The sequence below is a fragment of the Rhagoletis pomonella genome, unplaced genomic scaffold (genome assembly GCF_013731165.1).
Source record: "Rhagoletis pomonella isolate Grant_MI unplaced genomic scaffold, Rhpom_1.0 Rhpom_scaffold_00011, whole genome shotgun sequence".
NCBI classification, from domain to species: Eukaryota; Metazoa; Arthropoda; class Insecta; order Diptera; family Tephritidae; genus Rhagoletis; species Rhagoletis pomonella.
In genome coordinates, this window is record NW_023458565.1 from 17664677 (window position 1) to 17688602 (window position 23926).

The 23926-nt window shown below is 32.1% G+C and overlaps 1 protein-coding gene and 1 long non-coding RNA gene across 2 annotated transcripts in view; one reads left to right on the forward strand and one right to left on the reverse strand.

Annotated features, from left to right (window-relative positions):
* Positions 1-23926, reverse strand: part of LOC118746736 — a 127208-nt gene that overhangs the window by 36906 nt on the left and 66376 nt on the right. The window lies entirely within an intron of this gene.
* The window catches only part of LOC118746740, a 40582-nt gene that overhangs the window by 9981 nt on the left and 6675 nt on the right, over positions 1-23926 (forward strand). The window contains exon 2 of the long non-coding RNA XR_004993883.1: positions 10078-10093. This is a non-coding gene — a long non-coding RNA (uncharacterized LOC118746740). The remainder of the gene's footprint in view (positions 1-10077; positions 10094-23926) is intronic.

Consider the following 23926-nt stretch of genomic DNA (forward strand, 5'->3'; position numbering starts at 1 on the left):
AAGTATGAAATTGAAATAATTTTACTGCTGTAGCAACACGGCAAGCCCAGCCATTTTAAATTTGAACTTTTGGCCACAAACTAGTAAATGGGATGTCTGGTGACCTTCGGAGTTATTTAGCCTGAGCCGCTACCAGTGGATATCGAGGCAAAGGTGAATACCCTCTTTCTGGAATTACGGAAGCACAACAAAATTCACTTAAAAAACACCGCGCCCTACAGCGATAGAAAAGGCCCACAACGAATGCATACACATTGGGCCTTACGAATAAAAAATATGCAACTGCTTTTTCTTAAAATTTCAGACTTTTTTACTTAAAATTATTTGAATATATCGAGTAAAATGTGTGAAATTTTAAGAAAAATCAATTGCTCCGCTTTTATTTATGAGGCCCAATAAATTTGAGCATATACTGGGTCTTCGAGCAGTGAGCTCATAGCCCAGTGAATAACGTCTTTTAAGATTGTTGCGGGTGCCCCAGCTTTATGACCAGCCGTAATGCCAAGGACTTCACAGAGCATACCCCACTAAAGCTGCCCACAAACTCCGACGCACAGTGGGAAATTTTCCACTGATTTTATTTACAAAAAAATGGCCGGAAGAGTAAATTTTTTACTGAATCAAATATTTTTTTTTTAATAATTGGAATGCATTTTAGAAGAGATTGTCTAGGCCCGAATTCAAAAAAAAAAAACAAAACTTGTGAAAGTTGGTAGGAAAGATGGTTTATATTTTAAAGGAGGTAAAAACGATTTTGAGTTCGTTGAGTTCGTTGATTTTTGAATTCATAGAATTCGATCCAAAATGGCGGCTGCTATAATAAATATATATGTATATACCGAACAGACATTTTCTCAATTCGGTCCTTGACAAACTTTTCTAAAATCCACACCACATATTTTAAAAAAAATATTCGATTCAGTAAAACATTTACTCTTCTAGCCATTTTTGAACACAGCCAGTCAAAAATTTCCCACACGCCGAACATCGCCTGGCCATCTTACCGATCAGAGGCAATCAAGAGAGCTTCGTAAATGTGCAAGAAGACAATCTACTTATTAGCGAAGTCAATAATTCTGCATCACGGCCAGTAATGGCAGTGAAAAGGGATAAAGCAAAAGATTGGAATAACATATCAACTGCTAAGTGGAAGATCGACCTGCCCTATTAAAAAAAAACTTTTCAAGAACGCCCTATTTCAGAATTTTATTTAAAAACACTCTATCTCCAAATTTGGTTGAAGAACGCCCTATGTCACTTCAAAATGTATTGAAAATGAACTGAGATAGGGCGTTTTTGAATTGGCAGCTGAGATAGGGCATTTTTGAAACGAATTCTGAAATAGGGCGTTCTTGAAAAGTTTTTTGAGATAGAGCGTTTTCGAACTGGCTGCCGAGATAGGTCAATCTTTCACTCAGCACTCGATACGTAGGTACTGTACACGAAAACAATGGAGGAGACAGAACCCCCAGGCAACAATGGAAATGGATGCAACGCACATTGGCAAAAGTATATAGGCGTACAAGCAGGGGCCGTAACCGTTATCATCTTTATGATAATAATCATAATTAACTGTTAAGTTCGATTTCTATTTTTCCGATAGAATTTAACCGTTATTTTATGATTTTAAGATGAGAAAAATATTTTTTTTTGTGGAAATCTTATTGATCAAAAGTTATAGCTTGCCGGATATATTTAACAGGACACCTCAAATTTGTAATGGTTAAAACCACAAATAAATAATTAAAGACTAAGTTATTCCATTTATCACATTTATACATTTTACAACTACGAAAAAAAACTATAAAAGTTAATTTTGTTACAACTAATTTCAAGAATGCTACTAAATAGAAAGTTTTCCAAAGAAAATAGGATAAATACAAAATGAAAAAGATGAAAGGGGAGTTAATCAGTCGCATTTTAGTAGCCGATTAAATTCGACAAATCCACGAAAAGGGTTAAAGAATGGATGGCAAAGTTGCAGTTTGAAAATATTTTGGAAAGGGTTGCCACTTTTTTGGAAAGCCAAATTTAAATTAATTATTCAAATGGTCTCTGAAAAACGAATATATGAGTGTCAAATGAAAGATTGCTAAGGAATCTTTAGATTGAAGATTTAAATAGAATATTACTGAGGTGTTTTACAAGCGTTTGCCAATCGTTTAAAAATTAAATTCAATTAATTTAAATTAATTACTACAATTAAAGGCTTTTGATAAGTGTTTTAGTTCTAAACTACATGTAGGGGGGCTGCCGCCTATTTGAAAAATCAAATTCTTTTTGAGTTAAGGGAATTTGGTAATTGGAATATGTATCACAATATGGATGTCAGACTAAAGGGATTTAATAGGGTTTAGTAGGAAAATATTTGGAAGAGGATTGCCACCTGTTTTAAAAGTCGAGTTTAAATTAGAAATGTTGAGCTTAAACATGTAGAATTTTTTGAGGGTTGCCACCTGTTTTAAATCTAAATTCAAATACAATTATATTATAAGTTAAACGAGTTATTACAATCTTGGTTTAAATCGAAAGAGTCTTGAAAAGGCTTTATTTCTAAGAAACATATCGCACACCGTCTTCAAAAGAGTCACAACTCAAAATAATACGTTTGTCAGAAAGTGCGAAAAACTATTTCTTAGCACATGATAATCATGTAGGCAAGGGCGACTTTACCTTAGGTTTTTTTTATCATATTATATCAAAAATTTACTCCCGCTTTTGCTGAAAGGTAAATAAAAGCTCAGTGTACATTTTTAGCGCATAATCTCAAAAATGCCAAATTTTGAGTTGAGACTCTTTTGAAGACGGTGTGCGATATGTATGTATGTATAGCAGGGTTTCCACATGTTTGAAAATTCAAATTTAACTTGAATTATAGGAATTAACGGTTTAAGAAGAAAAATTCAAACTATTCAATTATTTCAATGAATTATTAAAAATATGGGTATCAATCGAAATGGTTTGGAAATGGCTTCATTTCAAACTAAAAGTACATAAGTATGAAAAAGTATTACAAGAGAGAGGTTTAAAATAGTTTCAGTTTGAAAATATTTTGAAGGTAGTTAAAAAGTTTAAAATCTTCTGCTTTTCGCATATTTTAAGTATGTTGAGTTTAATTGAAATAAATTACACCTAATGTAGCACGTAGAACTTTCATACACTCAGCGAAGCGGGTGGGAGCGATCTAGTATTTATTATTTCAGTAAATTTTTGATATTCTTTTATATTTTTAACCGACTTTAAAAAAATTAGAAGGTTATCAATTCGTCGGAATATTTTATATTTTACTTTTTTTTATGTATGTTACCGCATATCTTTTTGACCACGTTAACCGATTTCTATAATTCTTTTTTTTTAGCGAGTTAAGATACCTATGGAATTATAAAATCTCGTTTGAACGGTAGGCTTTGATATGGTAATATGACAGATACCAATCCCTCTTAGTTTAGCTTAAAATTGCGCCGCGTGATCATTAACTTTCTGGCAGGTGTTGCGCCACAGTTTTTCAATGGGACTTAAGTCTAGTGAATTTATCCAGCCACTGCATTTAATTAACTTCAATGTCCTTAAACATTCGTTGAATTTTCAATCATAACAAGTAAGAAAGTCTAAGTTCGGGCGGAGCCGAACATTAAATACCCGGCGCAAGTATTAAAAATATGTTTTCCACCTTTCCGAAAGCTACCGCTACATGATAAGCCGGGGTGTATACATTTTAAGTAAATTAGCGTCCTTAAATTTCGAAATATTGAAATTTCAAGCATATCTGAAATTTACCGTTATATGAAAAGCGGTCTCAATTTTAGTCCGATTTCAACAATTTTCAACGGTTTGCTTTTATGTGGCAAGCACAATAACCACACCGAGTTTGGTTCAAATTGTTAGAACGGTTAGCGAGATACATATATGTGATCACAAGTGGGAGGTGCTACGCCCATTTTCCAAAATTTTGTTATAAACGTATTTCTTGGTAAAGATTGTTGCAATCATCAATTTTGAATAAATTAGCTTCAATATTTACTGATTTATCGAAGATTTTGTATTTCTCGAAATTACCGTTATATGGGATGTGGGCGTGGTTATTGTCCGATTTTAGGCCAGTTGGTATGCTGTACCAGGACCAACAACTGTGCCAAGTTTGGAAGAAATTGGTGTAGCGGTTACCAAGATATACACATGTAACCATAAGTGGGCGTGGCTACGCCCATTTGCCAAAATTTTGTAATATTCTTATTTTTCGTCTAAAACTCATTGCAAATATCAATTTTGAGTGAATTATCTTCAGTAGTTACTAAAATATCGCAGTTTTCGTTTTTCTGAAAATTACCGTTATATGGGAGGTAGGCGTGGTTATTGTCCGATTTTTAAAATTTTCATCCATTTAGTATGCTGTACTAAGGCCAACAACTGTGCCAAGTTTGGAAGAAATTGGTGCAGCGGTTACCAAGATATACACATGTAACCATAAGTGGGCGTGGCTACGCCCATTTTCCAAAAATTTATAATATTCATGTTTTCCGTCTGAAACTCATTGTAAGTATCAATCTGGAGTGAACTATCTTCAGTAGTTACTAAAATATCGCAGTTTTCGTATTTCTTAAAATTACCGTTATATGGGAGGTAGGCGTGGTTATTATCCGATTTCGCCCATTTTCAATACCATCCGTCCCACGCCCAAAAGAAGTTCACGTACCAAGTTTCGTTAAGATATCTCAATTTTTACTCGAGTTATCGTGTGCACAGACGGACGGACGGACGGACGGACGGACAGACAGTCACCGCTTAATCGATTTCTCTTTTCATTCTGATCATTTATGTATACATTTGTCTATATCTATCTCGATTCGTTTTGCCTGTTACAAACAACCGTTATGTGAACAAAGTTATAATACCCTTGTGCACAAGTGCGCTCGGGTATAAAAATAAGGATATATCATCTTGAAGGAAGATATGCTTGACCGCAGATATGTACGTACATGTAATATTATCTACACGTGCACTTTCGTATGAATGTGCACTCATTTAAGGAGGAATTTTCACTTTCCCTATCGAGACAAATGGTCGAAACAGACTTTTAAATGGGTCTATGTATTAGCGCCAGCAGCGCCTACCACTCGCCACCGGTAGTCTGCACAAGCCTACATATTTCTGAGCGCGGAAATTCATATAAACATACAAATCGAGAGGCAGTAAAAGTTGATTTTTGGCACAACGGCGAATCGCCTGCTTCAATTCGCTTTTCATTGTCGACAAGTATTTGTAGCAGGTATAAAATTGAGTGCCGGCACCTGTTGCATGTACGACTAGTTACTAGTATGTAAGTATATTGTACATATAGCACATTTGCATATTCATTTTTTACGACGATGTTGCAGTAATTGTTCGCGTTGTCGTTGACAAAACTGGAGCAAAGAAAATTAATTGTTGTCATGTCTATTTTACATAATTCAAATGCTTATCGGGTGGCATAAGCGCTCTAGTATCTGCGTTGCTCTATATACAAACGTACATACTTACATACATAGTACATGCATACATATATATATGTATGTACATAGGTACATAGTCACATTTGTTTAAAGTCGACGTTGCCTCAAATACTACTGCGGCTCGCTGTCTGTTGCTGTTTCTTTGACTGCGTTTGCATTGCTTTGCTTGCTTGAATGCACAGTTGACGCCGCTGATGGAATTGCTGATAACGCTAGGCGCTTGGTGTTAGTTAATGGTCGTCATGGCTGCTTATGTACATACATATGCGCTGCTTTGACTTTTGCTTTGGTGCGAAAACCAGTTTACAACGCTAGTGGGTCTCCGCCAGTGAATGCAAAAATTACTGGCAATTAGTATGAAAGTTTTCAACTATATTTGCTATTAAAATGTTGTAAATTTCCAAAATAAGTTGACTGACTGGCCAACTCAATGGCTGGCTGGCTGGCTGTCTTGCTGGCTCTTGGCCTATCTAACTGTCTAGTTAGTACTTATAGCTACAGCAACAGCAGTGCGGTGCATTAAACTTAAATGTTTACAACATTTTTATTAAAAAACATACATACATACACACATAGTTATATGAGACGTGTTAGCACGTAGATGAAGATAGAGATATGAACTAATAGTATGCGCTTGCATACATATGTAGTTATTAAAAAATGTTTTAAATTACTTTCACGAGTTATTAAAAATTAAATTACTAACACTTGCACAGTAGCACAGGTGCAGCGAAAATTGTTTAATTGGCATGTTGATGTTCATGCGCACAGTTTTACAATTCTCAAACGCATGCGTAAGCAGAAATACTGATTTTCTAATTAATTAGTTTTGCTAAGTCTGTAGTCAATATGGATTTTTTTTCATGTTAACAATTCGCTTCTAAGTATCTTCTTTCTTATACCTATATATAGCATTATTTCCATTTTCAATACAAAATATATTCTTTTGATCAAAAAATTGCCAATAAGTTGGACTCAGAATGAAGACCTAGATAAGCTGCTAATATATTTACCTGAAACTTGATTTCAGAACGTCTAACGAGCTGTATTATTAAGGCAAAACTGAACTCATTGCTTTTACAAGGGATTCGTTTTGAGGGCCGATGCCCTATTATCCAAGCGTTCGTTTCATAAAATTGAGCTGTAATTGAAGTTCCAATATGCATGCCTTCAATTCTTTTTTGTTATGATAATAATCGATTTTGTATGTCTTCATTCTTGGGTAGAAGTAAAATACATTTTAGTGATTTTTATGAGCTTTGATTTACTGACATTGGGGTGGTACGTTAGGGTGGTAGGAAGTGAAATCTGGTGGGTAAGTACTATAACGGGGTATTTGAGATCAAAGAACTTTGGAACAACAAAATTTTCTCCACGAGATAAGAAGAAGATGTATCGCATTTTAAGATTCGACTATAAATGCTTCCAAAAATATTAAGAAATAAAATAGATAACTTTAAAATGCAAAACCCATTATCCCAATACAAAATTTCATCAAAATCGTTGGAGCCCTTTCCGAGAAACCTATGGATATAAAAGTATATATATATTTATATACAAGAGTTGCTCGTTTAAAGTAACAAGATTACATAGTAGATTTCTCACTAAACCTATATATTTTAATGCATGCATTTGATTGCGGCTCAGAGTTTGCCATCGTTCGAAACTCATTGAGAATTTTTGTTTATTTTGGAAGGGCACCTATTTATTTTCATAATTTCGTTATAGATAATCAATATTATTTGTTTCTTGTGGTTTTACGCTTTGCAGAATTCCATACGAAAAATAAACAAGTTGGCTTCTTAAGTCTTTTGTTAGAAGCAGAGGTGAATGCTTTTCTTTACTGTCGGAACTAAAATCGCATGCTTGATAACCCAATTTTTTTCAGCGGATTTATTTTTTGGCGGTCACATTTCACCCATTTCAAACATACATATTTGGTTCCGTAAAAAAAATGATTGAAATGGGTATAAATAATATAAGCTTCAACTCAAATCATTGCGCCGAACCCAGTTCGCATATCACAAGGATAAATCGAACGCTCAATGATTATCACAAACAAATGCAAAACGCTTGTAGATAACCATGCATCACGGTCATTGAAAGTCACAACTGACAAACAATGTAAAGTCACAAAATATTTTTAAACAAAAGCAAATACACATTGCAATGATTCTTCCAATTTCACTTTCACAGCAAACAAATGCCAATGCCGCGTAACCGCACAACATTCATGATTCGCTTGTGTTGGCACAAAACATACCAACATTTTTTAAGTATGTATTTCTAAAAAGCATTCAAAAGTTATGTTGCTGATGTATGCATGTATGTACATACCACCAGGCTTGCTTTGCTAAAAAAAAACTCCTAAACATCGATCGGCAATGACTGATATCTTTATAATTACGCGAAGATGGAAGAGGCAAAAAAGAGCATGACAAATAAAAAGTCAAGATAAAAATTCAAAATTACAAAAAAAAAACTTCAAAATAGCAAGTTTATTGGCAGCATTCATTCGAAAGTAAATAGCAGTAATATAAAATGGTAATAGTCTTATGTATGCACATATCTACGTATGTATTTAGTAGAGGAAAAACAAAAAAACAAAAACAAAATAACAATAACGATTAACTGACTTTGACCAAAATTGGATTGGCATCGATTGGTTGCGCTTCAGCGACTTTTTTGCTACGGCTTTTGTTGACGTATGTGTACATATGTAAGCATATACATACGAAAGTATGTAACTATGTTGATGCAAAATGAAGTGGCAACAAGTGGCACGTTCGAGGAGGCAGTCACTGGCTTTTGATTGTTGTAAGACCGCATACAAGATAAATCAATGGTGTTGCACTATGCAGCGATATGTATCTAACCGCTATAATCGACCGCGTTAGTCGGGAGCAACGGCAAAGGCATCCATCTGAAGCTGTTTTGTTGGCTGAGTAAATGTTGCCGCTGCAGTTAATACGATTTATGTATGTATGTATGTGTGTATGTACATATGAACTTTTGCTACAATAAATGAAGAGAAATTTTTGTATGCATACGAAAATGCATATATTTTTAACTACATGTACATATACAAACTAATATACATACATATACATATATGTATGCAAATATGTACTAAAGAATGTCAAACGCGCATAAAATTTAAACTTAAACAAAATAGTATATGAGGCAATATGTGAATGCCAAAGAGGCCATCTCAATTGACAAAGGGTAAATAAAAATTTAAATTAAGAAAGAAAAAACCGAAAAGCATCACAAACGTACACAAAGTAGGAAAAAATACAAAAGGTGTTAAGAAAAAAAAAATACCCATATGTACATATGTATGTATATGCCTTCGGGCTATGATTTCGCCTATCCATCAGTTGGCGCATGCTACTCGTAAAAGAAGAAATTCCTCTTCTCTTTTTTACTTTAATTTCATTCCATAATTGTGCATACACTACAAATTCACACTGCTTTTTGAAAGTCGCTGTGCACGCTTTTACGAAAACGAAAAGGCCCCTGAGGCGAATTTTTTTTTGGTTTTGTTTGAAACAATTAGCAAATTTGTACGCACTTTAACGAAATTAGCTAGGAGATGTGTATGTAAATACATAAAACTAAATAAAACGCTAGAATGATGATAGCAGAGAGAAAGAAAGTGTGAAGTCAAGTTTACTAATGAAAACGAATGTTTCTATGCGCCTTTAAACCACTAATTTACTTTCGAAAAATATACATATGTTATGTTAGCACCATGCATATTTTAATAAGATATTTGAGTTTATGGTTATTGCATGCGTGATGGTGTTGGAAATCGAAAATTAAAAAAAAAAACAATAAGGCAGGCGAATAAGATTTTGAAGTAAATAGAAGATTCGCAAGCACATGTTAGACTTTCCCGAGAGTCAAAAAGTCGTATTAAAAATGTACGCATCCTTCTTCTACACTCATAATTAAACTTCTTGAGGGATATCTGCAGCTCTCAAATAAAACTTAGAATTCATATAAAATGACGCACAAGAAATGTAAAAGAAATTGTTTTCTATCAAAATTTCTTAAATCAGTATGCAGCTCTCAAGAAAAAAATGCTCGTATTATTTATCTATTTCTTCAAGAAAATTTACAGCAACAGCCAATTACCTTTCAAGCAGCAGAAATAACGAAAAATATTTCATGTGATTTTTCTTGAGAACTACAGACAGCCCAGCACCTAATAAAAATGCCTGAGAAAACAAAAAAATTATTAATCGAAATAAATTTAATAATATTAATGCCTATGATTTTTTTTTCTGCCATGAAAAACAGCTTCTCATAAAAATACAATCGCCGTTCGGAGTCGGCGTAAAACTGTAGGTCCCTCCACTTTGTGTGACAATATCAAGGCGCACGCCACAAATCGGAGGAGAAGCTCGGCCGGCACATATTGTGTATTATTATTATTATGATTTTTTTTATAAGCAATACATATGTATGTTGATGATTTGTGGGTTATTCATCCAAATCATATAGGAAATGAATTTTTTATTGTTTTGTTAGTTTATTTTATTTTCTGCTTTTATTGATTTCAATAACTTTTTTATCATTTTAGGTCCAGTATTAGACGGGTGAGTTCTACCAGATCTTATTGCTCTGTGCAATAAAGACGCCACTGACAATATCGTTTGCATTTCTTTGTTGAACGACAAAACTAGTACTACATCAATTAAATACCCTCTACAAAAATATTTCTAAGGTAATTTTCAAGCATATTTTCTATACATACATCATTCTGTGCGATTGTTGTAGAGTCATTCTTTAGAGCTGGGTCCTTTCATAAAAAGAAATTTTACTTAGGATAATTGGTTCAAACAATTTTTTTTTTCAGGAATCCGTATTTGGTAAAGTCGCTAGGACCGACTACAATAAATAGACAAATAACTGGGTTATAATTTAATACAGGCTATGACCGGACTCTACCTTGTGTGAAAGCATAATTCGAATAGCTTTCTGTCCTAGCCTGGCCCTAAATATAAGCAACAATGAGATATTATTTGTGGCTTAATTTCAGTATCATTCGAAAAATAAGCTTTCTAAACCATTTTTTTATCATTCATTTAATGTAATTTCTTAAATGTTAAATTTTGTGTAAACTCAAATCTATGTATTTTATTGGAGTAAAAATCGAAATAAGTAAATTAACGAAAAACGATGCTGAAGATGAGACAACGACGTAATACATACCTCAAACTGATATGATCCACAAGTTTTCAGGAAGGTGTTTTTTAAGATATGCATATTTGAACCTTATTTTTTTTTTTTGAAAACGTAAAATAAAGGTGTGTAAAACAGTTAAAAAAAAAATAGTTCAATAAGACTGATTAATTTTATATGAGTGTTAGGCGGTATATTTCCTTTGTATACACAGATTTGTTTTTGCGAAGTGAAAACAATAAGCACAAGATAACAGCAAAGAAAAAATAATTTTCTCTCCAACTCAAAGATCCGGATTGGCCGCATCACATCACAGCGGCTATGCAGAAAAAACAAAATAACCAACAATAACTACGTACATACTGCCAAAGAATAGGTATATGAATGTGACTTGTGACTGGTTGTCTTCATATATTTCCTTGTCGCATTGCTACTGCCGCCAGCATAGGCGCACTGGCATTGCATTGGACAGGACAGTAATACTCTAATAATAAATCAGTTAAAGAAATTATTGAATCGCACTTGATACTGGTTCACCTAGTTTCAAACGTATGGCGCCTGCTGTGCATTGTGTACACTTTCTTGACCGATGCGCTAAACATTTTAGGGGTAAAAAGATAAAAATAAATAAATAAATAAATGTGACAATCAGCGAAGCGAGCGGCATTATAATGCAGCAGCTGGTTGAGGCTGGTACATACATACATACATATGTACATTTGTAGGGGTAGATAAACACATAAAAAGTTGCTATATATGTATGAGAAATTAGACTTGCATACTAAAAAATAAAAAATGTTAATTACCTTAAATTATATTTTTGGATCAAACAATAAAACAAAAACTTTGAAACCTCTTTCGCGGGTAAGAAGCAACGAATGTGCTTGGTGCTCTTGCCAATTAGCTCAAATCAACAGCAGACTAAATAGAGACACCGCGAAATGCCACACAGCGTTGAAAATTTTGTTTGCAACAACACGAAAAAATCAGCCATAAATCGCCTACTCAACGCACGAAAACAAAGCCAACAGCCTTGCATATCTGTACTAACATACATACATACACGTTCATATAAACATACATACGTATTTGTAAATATATTTTTCTATATAAAAAATAAAATTTAGAAAATTGCTAGAGCAAACGATGTAAACAACAATAGCACTAGATGTTAAGCGCTTGCTGAGAAAGAAAACCCACCATAGAAAAACTAAAGACTTAAGAAAGCAACTTGTGCTGAGTAAATTATTTTGTTTTTGCTTTTTTTCTAAATGCATTGTTGCTGTTGTACATATATTTCAAGTAGTTAACTTGTTAATGATTGCACATTTAGGTGAATATCTAGTGATTGCAAAGTTTGTTCGCCTAAATGCGGCGTCGATCGGCTGTTGGATGTTAAATTCAACGCTGAGCAGTTTTCACATTGAAAATTGAGCGAAATTTAAACTGTGCGCCAATTTGCTTCATATCATTTCTAGCTACATAGGCGGCTGTAGCAATTCAAATCAATAAGTGAAAATAAATTGTGTATATGTATGATGTATGTGTGTATTGTGTATATGGAGAATAAATTATGCAAAATGTACGCGAGTGAAATTTCGGATGAAAATGTGGGTGTAAAAATAATAATAAATTAAAACAAAATTAAAGAATAAAGGATAAAATTCTACTAAAAAAAAATCTCTAGAGAAATAAAAAAACCCATACAAAATAAAAAGAAAATTAAGAAATAAAATAAAACAAAAAATATTTATCTTATTTGAGCTTTAGGAATTTTTATTAAAAAAATGTTTTTGGCTCTTCCATAAAACAAAAAAAAAACTAATTAATATGAAAAAAACCAAAATAAACAGTTATATTAAGTTAACGTGAATTAGGTTAATATAAATTAGACTTAATCAAATTAAAAAACTAAGCATCAACTTATATATAAAATTAAAAAAATAAAAGTAAATTATTATTAGATAAAATAAAATAAAACACAGAATAAATAGATTAAACAAAAATAGTTAAATAAATAACATATATATGTATATATAAAAATGTATATTATTTTTTTACCATAAATATATAACAATAAAATAAAATCTAAGTGAATTAGCGCAAAAATATCGAGCCCTAACCGCCAAAAAGATGTAAGCGACATTTTTTCAACAGTTTATTTTTGATGCAGAAATGCATCTATGTAGATATGCTCTAGGAACATTTCTGCATCAAAAAGAAAATTTTCCCAAAAATGTCGCTTACATACTGTGTGTGGAATAGGGACACGACATTTTAACAAGTTTTTCCTGTTTTTTTTTGTTTATTTAATATTTTTGTTTATAAAAGTATAGCTCACTATCTAACAAAAATCATATGAATTCTTATTTCAAACTGTGTGCAAAAATTATAAAAATTCTGCAAAATTGCATCTAAATTTTAAACTTTTTTAGATTTTTTTTGAATATGCAGTTTTATAGCCCACTACATTTTAGAATAATAAAGTGCAAGTTGGAAGTTCCTAAAAAATCGCGTTGTTTTTCGATAATAAAAAAATCTGATTAAAAAGTTGAAAATTTAGATGCAATTTTGCAGAATTTTTATAATTTTCGCATAAAGTGTGAAATATGAGTTTATATGGTTTTTGTTAGATAACGAGCGATACTGTTATATAAAAATAATAAATATTAAATAAACAAAAGAAAAGTTGGAATAATTTGTTAAAATATCGTGTCCCTAATTATATTTTTGAAGGTTAGGTCTCGATATGAAAAAATAAAAAATATATAAAAAATGTATATAAAATAACAGCATTTCTCCTTTTTGCGAATTGCTAAAATAGAAAATAGATCACAACAAAAAATTAAGTAAATTAAAACAAAACTAAACTAACTTAATAAATAAAAGTAAAACAAAAAATTAAATTAAATTAAATATTTAACAAAAAGTATACTAAAAAATGTTTACAAAATTTAATTAAATAAAAAATATTAAAGAATTGCGAAAAACAAAAACAACAAAAAATAAAAAATAAAAATAATTATAAAACAAAAGAATTAAATTGCTTTTTCGTGATCTTTCCTCTTTTTTTAAAATAATTAATTGGACTGTTTTAATTTTCATAAATTTTCCCAATTAATTTTAAAGTAAAAATTGTACGAGTTGGTTTTTGATGTTCTGGAAATCATGCGACTACATTTCAATTCATTTGCATAGTGATACCCACATTTATCCCTCATGCTAATATATCGTAAGAAACCGCTTTCATCACTTCCCCTTATTTGTATCAACATATCTATTAGGAGGGCAACATTTTGTGGGACCGCTCTGCAAATGGCTCTCAAACAATAGCATCAAGAATCTGCTTGCCAAACTTCACTTCTCTCTTGGAGAATATGCTTCAGTATTCCATGCCCAGGTATTTGTAATCTTCAAGGCCATGAACTAAATGACAGCGGTGGAAAATACGTGGTGAGGCAGAAGTTAAAGTGTCTGTAGTGAAGGCGTTAGGTAGAACTCAAGCTACTTCCAAACTAACTAGTTCGGCAATGGAAGTACGGACTAAAATAAGTAAACGTACATAAATATGTTGGAGAACATAACGGACCTATTTTTATAACGATTAAATAATAATTTTTATCTATAGACCTGTGCATGCATGTGGGTCAATTCATGTCAAATCGACCAATAGTTGGATTCGACCATTTTTGATCTGGATGGATTTAGGTCAAAACTGTTCTTTTATCATATATCTGCCAAAGGAGAAAAGTAAAAAAAATCTGAAATTAAAAATTTCACAGTTGTCCGAATTTTACAAGTTTGTTTTTTGAAATGTGATATTTGGGGCTATCTAAAAAATATGCTTTAACAAAATTAGAAAAATGTAAAATTACACACACCTATCCTCAATCCAAAGGAAGTTGAATGAAAATGCCTAATAAAACGGTTCCCTGCATCTTATTCCAGCTATTTCATGATTTCAAAATCCATTCCGAATGAAATCTTAGCTGATCGTTTGGTAGTTTTTTTTCTACAATTACTTTTTTCGATCTATAAATATTTTTAATTACTTTTTTATCTTTATTTTTTTGTTAATTTAGTTTTTTTTTTAGTTTAGTTTTAGTTTTTAGTTTATTCAGTTTATTTAGTCTATGATTACAATCTTACAGACTAGATAAAAATAAGACTATCATAATTAACACTAAATACTATAGATTTAGATACACAAATAGTTATAAGAAAAATGAATCAATAGATGATTTGAAAATATTTCTCGGCAACGAAAAATCAATATTTAGACTCTTTGAGATCTTGTTAAATTCTGTCAGAGCGCGGAAAATCGGATCAAAATGGTAATAGTTAGCCTTAGTAGCACGCAAGTAAAACGGCAGAGATGAGCGTAGAAATCTGTGAGGCACATTAAAGGATATCTTCTCCAGAAGGACCGAACAATCCAAAGAGCCAAAAAACCAAATCAAAAACGAACATGAGCAACTGGACAATTCTTCTAGTTTCAAGAGTTTGTAGGTGAATAAGTTTACAACAGGAAAAATATGAGGGCATCGGGTCATCAAAGTTAAGGGAACTTAACGCAAAACGAACAAATTTTCTCTGCACTCTTTCAAGTCTGGCAGCATGACAGCCGTAAATGGGGTTCCATATAATAGAAGCGTACTCTAGTTTTGATCGTACTAAAGAGATAAATAAAGCTTTCCTGGTGTATGGATCCTTAAAGTCTTTCGAATATCTACGCAGGAAAGCCAGGTTACTGTAGGCTTTTGGAAGAAATTTAATGTAACAATGTATTTTATAATTACGAAAAAATAGTTATGGAATTGAAAAATAACTGATAATTACTATAAAATGACACAAGAATAATAAAATGATACAAGAATAATAAAAATAACGATTTGGTTTGAACCAAAAAACTTATTTTAACTAAATATTGTATATTTTAATATACAATGTAAATTTTAAATATGCATGGAGGAGTATTCTACGACCATTCTTCTTAATCTTTCTTGGTTCTTCTTTCACGTTGATTTTGTAGCGGTTCCAAACGTTTAAGAAGTCTCTATGAACTGATTCACCTGGCTGCTCCGACCACAATCAAAATTCCTCGCCATCCAAAAAATGCAAGGAATGCTCAAGATGTTCAAAAATTACGTGAATTTTCAATGTCACAGAAACTTTTGTACTGGCATAAGCCTTTTTCAATTCTTTAATGAATTTATCTAAATCCTGGCCGGGTGGTGACATAGAACAACAAAAATCCACAATTTCGTTCGTAGCTTTGAAAGCAGAAATGAAAGGTGTAAGTGAAAATTTGCCTACATTTGAATAAATTTCTGGATCATCTAGCACATCTGAATTTTGCAGAAGTTGCTTTTGTAAGTGGCGGAACTAATCCGTTCCTTGTAACACATGTAATTCAGGAATTGGACATTTTTTAATAACAAGTACATTATCATCTTCTTTGAGGAGTGCTGAGTGATTTTCCATTGCCAGTTTCTTATTTTCACCTCCAAGTACAAACTGCTCATGATAATTTTTTTAATTTCTATAAGTGTTTTAAAGTACGACGACATGTTCAGACACTTCAAAGTTTGCATTTACATGCTTTTTTTTATAAGATTCTCATATTTCTCGCTGATGGCATTACTAATTTGATGATTGCTAGAAACAATTTTTTTCACAACGGGCACACATTTTTGACCGATTTTCGTCGTGTTTACTTCTCAAACTCACTTTTTCCGTTGTTTTACTACTAAGACTTACGTGTACATACAAAATTTACGTAAGACGAAAAAAGTTACTTAAAAAGGATATTGTTACTTGGGTCCGAAAAAATATTTTAAAATCGAAAAAAGTAATTGTTGAAAAAACTGCTAAACGATCAGGTAGGATTTCCTTCGCAACGGATTTTTAAACTATGAAATAGCTGGAATAAGATGCGGTAAACCATTTCATTAGGCATTTTCGTTTAACTTCTTTTTGATTGAGGATAGGTGTGTACATCATTTGAACTGAATATAAAAAAATCTTATTTTTAATTTTTCAATTTTTTCTTATAATATCCTGAAATTTTCAAAAAACTCTACATTAAAAATAAATTTAAATTAAATAAAAGTTTTTGAATATAACGTCATTTAGAGTTTGGAAAGAAAATTGCTTTCAAAGTTCAAAAAGTTATACCTCTAAAAACTAGACCTCTCGATTTTGTTCGCACATTTTCAAACAGCCCGGGTATATGAGCGGCGAGTACTCGCACACTTGTTCAATGCTCATTACTCGAAAATTTTCGAGCATGAGCTCGAGCAATTCGAGTTTTTTCGAGTAATTTGAGCAATGTTTTTTTTTTATTATGTTGACATTTTTGGTAGCAACTTTTAAAATTTTTCAAATTATTGATATATAATGCAAAGATTGTTACATTGGTATTTAATAATATAATTTATTTAACATGAATTAGAAAGCAGCTGCTGACAAATACAATTTACAAATTTTCTTTTGTTTATGAAATTGTTCAAAAACTTGAAAATTTTGAACGAACATTTGAGCAGTTGAGCAATGAACGAGTTTCGAGCGAGTATCGAGCTACTCGCATTGCTCGATACCCGGGTATCTAGAGCTCTACTAAAAACAGTATCTTAAAAATTTCACCATCTTTTAAGCTCAGTTGGAGGTATTGTATGAAAAAAAATTCCCAAAAATGTTCATAAGTTTTTGCCTTTTAAGATTTTTCTAATTATAAATTCTGTAAATTTTTTTACTTTTCGAAATTTGCTTTGCACATAAAAACATATGTACATATATGTACATTTTTAATTTTTTTAAATGAAAAATTTTTGTAACTATAGTAGTTTTATAGATAATCAAAAAATAAATTGGCAATTTGTCTGGGACATTGTGAAATTTAGAAGTTCGCGTAACTTTCGCAAAAAGATTCTATTTTTTTTTCCTTTTGATTGGTCAAAATAAAATTTAGCGCACCTACAGACTTTCAAAGATGGACATAGGCGTAAATGTAATTTAGATATATCAAGGGGGCGTGGCATCTCTCATACAAACTGGAACTGTCGTAATGTATAGTATATCTCTGGAAGTAAATACGAAATATATTATATATTCATAGGTAAAAGTCAGTGAAAATAAAGGGACATGGCCCTTCCCATACAAGTGGAAAACGTGAGTTGAAATTCGCGGATTTAAAAAAAAGTACTTTAAGTTATGGCCCCTGTTTAAGTATCATACATGCTCCATTGATTTTTTATCTTTTTTTGTACACACTTACTTTCATAGGTAGAGTATATACGTGTGTACTTACATACTTAAACTTAGTAAAAGTGAAATTCCTCTGATCCAAAAAGAAAAAAGTCTTAAACAAACATAAACTAAAATGCATCCATGTGAAATACCAATATGTGCTGACAATGTAGAACAGCACACACTCTTTATCTTTAGAAAATTTCAATTCTCAACAACGCGCACGTACGACTCTACATACTTAAACGTGCGCAGGTGTAATTTTTCACACAACCTGACGCATTGATTTTATTAATTACTATGTTGAGCATCAAAAGGGAAGCTTCTCACGTGGATTTGAGTGACTTTGAGAAGAAAACGTTGCACAGAAATTGCCATAATTAAAAGAAAAAGAAAAAAATACATACAAATAATGAGCCAACACAAGTACGAAGTGTATATGGATGGTGTGACGCGATGGTAATCAAACCAGCAGATATGCCGCTTATCTGCACGTAAATTAATCTACACACTCACGCATCGTCTACAGCGGCATTACTTCTTTTGCACAGCTAACTACTACTTCTACTTCTGCATGGCTTCAACTTCAAATACTTCGGACAACTTTCACTTGCGACAAACAAGCAAATAAAACGCAAAGACTTAACGAGAAATAACAGACTCACACAAACCAAAACAACGGCAAAAATGAGTGAACGAAAAAAGTGGCATATGGAAAAGAAATAAAAAATAAACACCTGAAAAATAAGAAAGGTAAACAGTAAATAAAAAACAATATAAAACTTGAATGAGGAGAATAAATAGCAAGAAAAAATAAATAGCTGCACAAGTGAATACAATGGCAACGAGCAACTTTTTTGTCAGACAACTGATCAGTGAGTAAGCTCACTCTCTGAGTATATAATTGAGAGTCGATATGTAGAGCTTGGGTATAGTCAATTAAAATTTTAGCGGCTTAATGCAAAGAGAGTGAGTGAGTGCTTGAGAGCAGCTTGAGGTAATGCGAGAGTAAGTTTTATAGAGAAGTGTGAGCAGCTCTCTTGCAACACCTTTACGTTGCATTAGGTGAGCACACATGCCACATTTTGCAGTTGGGGTAGTAAATGAAGTGAAGTTATGGTAAATTTTTTTTAACGTTATTTCTAATCCAAATCTTTAACGTTTACATGCCGTTAGATTTTAAAACATAGGGATTAATTAATATAAAATATGGTTTAAAATAGAGATACCTTTTATTCTTAATTTTGGTTTGATACATTTCACGGGCCATAACGGTTTTTGACTAAATTTAACCGTTATTTTATAATATTTATTTTTTTGGTCATTGAAAAAACCTTATTTTTGTTTCTTTTAAATAAATTTCTGATCGTTATTTTGGTTTATATTTTTTTGGACAATGTTATAACCAGGGCCGAAGAAAATAACAAGAAAAAATCTATTTTAAGCGCTTAGATAAGCCCTAAAATATTGGTAAATATGCTTGCAAATATGCTTGCAAAACAACAAAATTTAAGTACAGTTTACTGTTTTGTTTTTTATTTTTTATTCAGTTATTTCACGGATTGGACAATTCAATGGACAATAAAGTGCTGCTTGATATTCTTAATTAATAGAGATCTGCGTTGGTCATTTTAATATTTTTAAATATTCGTTATTCTCCATTTGAGATAAATTGAGATAAACCATTGGCTTTAAATATTTGTATTCAAGCAGAAATGCAACTGAAGTTACGGTTGAATAAAAACCAAGTCTGTTTTTATGTTATTATTTGTAAACATTTCTTTAGTTAGACGAATAAAAAACGCCAAAAAAATGTGCAGGAAAAATTTATTGAGCCAAATTTTCTTAAGCAGTGCGAAGTTCAGAAGAATTTTGTTACGCTTTTTCTATGGCTGGTTTTTTTTGCGAAGAGTTCAAGGCACCCTTGTTACAGGGGGCTGTAAAATATAAGGTATCAAAACTCCTTGGCCACTACTATTCACACGCATGAAATAATAGCAATTTATTGCCAATTATGGCCGTTTTTTTAAAAGGTCCGTATTTAGCTGTATACATTGAAATAAGCATGATCGTAAAAATTAAGCTTGGAAACCCTGAATAAGCAAAATAAGCAATTCCAAGCAAAAGCTTAAACTTTTCAGCCCTGGTTATAACCGTTAGCCCCAGATTTAATTTTGTAGATCATAAACAGTTTACATCGGTCATACAACCTATCCATCATAACGGTTAAAAATAATTGCAAAAAAAAATCCAAAATAATGGGAAAAATAAAAAATCGAAATTTACCGATTATTCTTGATTCAAAGAAATGCGTTGGACGGGGCAAGACAAACAGGTGCTGATGGACCTAAAAAACTTCCCAGGCAAAATGAAAAAGTGTGTGAAAAAAGTGAAGTGGTCGAATTTCGACAACGGGGCGATACTAGTAATTAATTAATCTGCTAGCATCATATAAGTGCATTTTCAGAAAAAAAATCATAACTCGAAATCGACGAATTTCAGCATATTGATACTCGTACTGAAAATAGTTTATACTATTCCCTAATTTGAAAAAAAATTTTTTGTTTATTAGCAATAACTAATTATTGATAAACAATTACTGATGTTTAGTACACTAGATCGATTCAGTAGATCAATATCTGTAATTTGAAAAAAAAGCTTTAAAATCCTTGCTTTTTTGCGGCTGTCATAACCATCCTCAAAAGTTGCTATTAAGAGACGAAAAAAGAAGCGTTCGTACTCAAATAAAAATAAAAATTCATTATTCGAAAATTTCTGAGCAAAAAGAAAAAATACGTGTAGGGGACACGGAACATGGAACAATCCCTGTGAGTTTTATCACAAACTTAAATTCACTTTCCCTCGGCCTGGGTGCTTTGAGATGGAATGACCCGTATCTATATGACTAGCGCATTTATTAAAATAGTATTAATATCTAAACTATTCACCGTCCACAATGCTATGTATAATTATACGCATTATCACCATTGCAATGATAAAGTATTAGGAATATATGTACATATGTATACAGACGCAAACTGTAATGTGGTCAGTCAGTCACACTACTCAGTGGCTAGTCGGCTTGTTTGTACTGTTTACGATTTCAGTAGGTTAATAGCACACTTGCCTAACAGCGATAGTAGTGGTGACAACAGCGCCAACAGCTGGTGCCTTGGTGGCCTCTTCAAGTCTCTACATACATACACATACATATGTATGTATGGGCCTTGCGCTATTTAGTTATCATTTGACCATGTCGCGACTAAGGAACTGGTTCTGAGTACTCACGTGTTTTGCAAAACATACGTACAGTCGGTGTCAAATGTAAGTGTACACCTCGCTATAACATAAAATTCACAATTATTTTCATAAAAAATTGTTTTCATTAATTACACTGTACGGCAAAATCGACTTTTTTTCTGGGTATTGCACCAAACCAATTTTTTTTAAGACATTGAGTCATAGGTAAAAAAGTGATTTCTCCGTTTTTCGAAGTTAGCCTCCGAGCCTTCGGGCCTTCGAAGTTCGAAATTGGACCTTTGGTAAAAACTTATATTTAATTATTGCATATAAATAACTAAAAATCTAAAAATATATACGTCGTCCTCCTTTTGCTCTTATTTAAATGGTATACAGTGAAACCTCCCTTGGGCGGACACTCACCGTCAGTCACTTTTTGTCCGCCCAAGAGAGGTGTCCGCTTAATGGAGGGAAGCCTATTTTAGAACTTTTTAATGTTTTAATTAACTGAATAGTCACTATTTCTTATTTGAATAAAAGATATTGATATTACATCGTTCAAACAAAAATGTGCATGTATTTTTTCAAAAGTGCACATTTCATTTATGTGCGTAAGTACATATTAAGTAATAACAAAACAAAAATAAATATTACATTTTAGTCCATAAACTACATAAAATCATAGATTCATTACATAAAAAATTGGGAAATTGTCGATTGACGTAAGTTTTATTTTTAATTTTTTTCAGTGTCAGTACCTTTTTCATCAATAGTTTTCATGTTTTTATCAGTCTCCAAGGGTTTCTGACAATTCAAATAACGAACCTAAACCACTGCGCAAACCAAACTAAATGTGTGCATAACAATCACATTTTATGCGGGAAGTCCCCTTTTTCCATTTAGTAGTCCGCCTATGAGGAGTTCGCGTCCGCTCAACGGAGGTTTTTGTTTGATTTGTTATGAAAAGAAATCTTAATGTCCGTTGATAAGAGGTTCGCGTCCGCCCAATAGAGTTTTTGTGTAAATTTTATGCAAAATAACTGTCCGCGTCCGGCCAAGAGAGTGTCCGCTTAAGAGAGAGTAATTTGTTCCGAAATTTATACTTAAAACTTGGTATAGGAAAAAATGTCCGCCCAAGGGAGGTGTCCGTCTAATAGAGGTGTCCGTTAGGAGAGGTTTCACTGTATACCTTTTTTTTGTGCAAACTTATATTAGAGGTGCTATAAAGGGTCAAATTTCAGGTCTTCGAAAAATTAAATTCCTTATATTTCAAACAATTTTGAAATGATTTTTTTCTAAAATTTTTATATACGAAGTATACAAATATGCATATCAAAAGAAAGGGGCTTAAATCACCTTTACAACGATACGAAAATAATTATTATTATAATAATATATATAATATAAATATATAAAATAATATTCAAACTAATTTTTTACCAAAGGTCCAATTTCGAACTTCGAAGGCCTATATCTCGATTTTGGAGGCTAACTTCGAAAAACGAAAAACTTAAAACAGGTTGGTTTGGTCCAATAACCAGCCGAGTGTTGTACAGTGTTATTTATGAAAATATAGTTCGTTCTATAACAAAAACCATAAACATTAAAGTTTCACACTTTATGTAAAGTTCTCAAAATTCAAACAATTTTCATCAAAATTTCAAGATTCAATTTTAGAAAAACAAAAAAAGCAAGTTTCAAGTCGCTAGAAATTATCGTTGATTTTTTAGATTTTTTTTTGTGGAGGGTGTAGCGCGTTTTCTTCCATATAACGGGTGATCAAAATCTATGTTTATATGAAACTTCATACTCGCAAATTTTCTAGAAATTGGTAATGAAAATTTTGAAATTTGATGAAAATTTTTGTGAACTTTATATAAAGTGTGAAACTTTGATTTTTATGGTTTATGTTATAGAAGGAACTATATTTTAATAAATAATTAATGAAAAAAATTTTTCATGAAAATAATTGTGAATTTTATATTACAACAAGGTGTACACTTACATTTGACACCGACTGTTTATACGTTTACGTAAAGACGCATCAAAGCAAACATTGCTACTACTTAAGTTGTACCCGGAAATTATTTAGCACTCGAATTTCTGACAAGAAAAATCCATAAGTATAAACTAACCAGAAAAACGTATTTTCTAGTAAACTTACGACCTCACACGATTAGCCAAAAAATATTTTTGGGTTTGATAGTGTAAAGTTAAAATTTGGTGTATACATTTAAAAGCATTTGGTGTTTACCTAAACCTCTAAAGCAGTAAGCTTACAATACAATTGGCAGAGCGAATGCAGATACAAGTAGGATACTAAATACGATACGGATTCCTTATAGCGAAATTCAATTGTTATACAGTGTTGAAATCAAACGAAATTAAATTTTATTATTCGCTCCAGCAAAAACTGTTCAAGTAACCAATTTCGATTCGGCTCATTTTAATTTAATTTCGTTCTTTGTTTCTACCAACTTGTTCTAAATAACACATAGCTTTTTATCCAGTTCACTAGGTATTTAATTACATATTTTAAAAAAAAAACCCGGCTTTATGGTGACAACAAACATATAAAACTACATTAAATTGCATTAAATAAAAATAAACCTAAACTCACTCAAAATGTTACTTGTTGAAATTAATGCAGGCCGGTCGGTCATTGCTGTTGCTATAAAAATATGTACATACATAAATACGTACTTGTACTTATGCCAACATACGTACATACATACATACGACGGAGCTGACCACCAAAC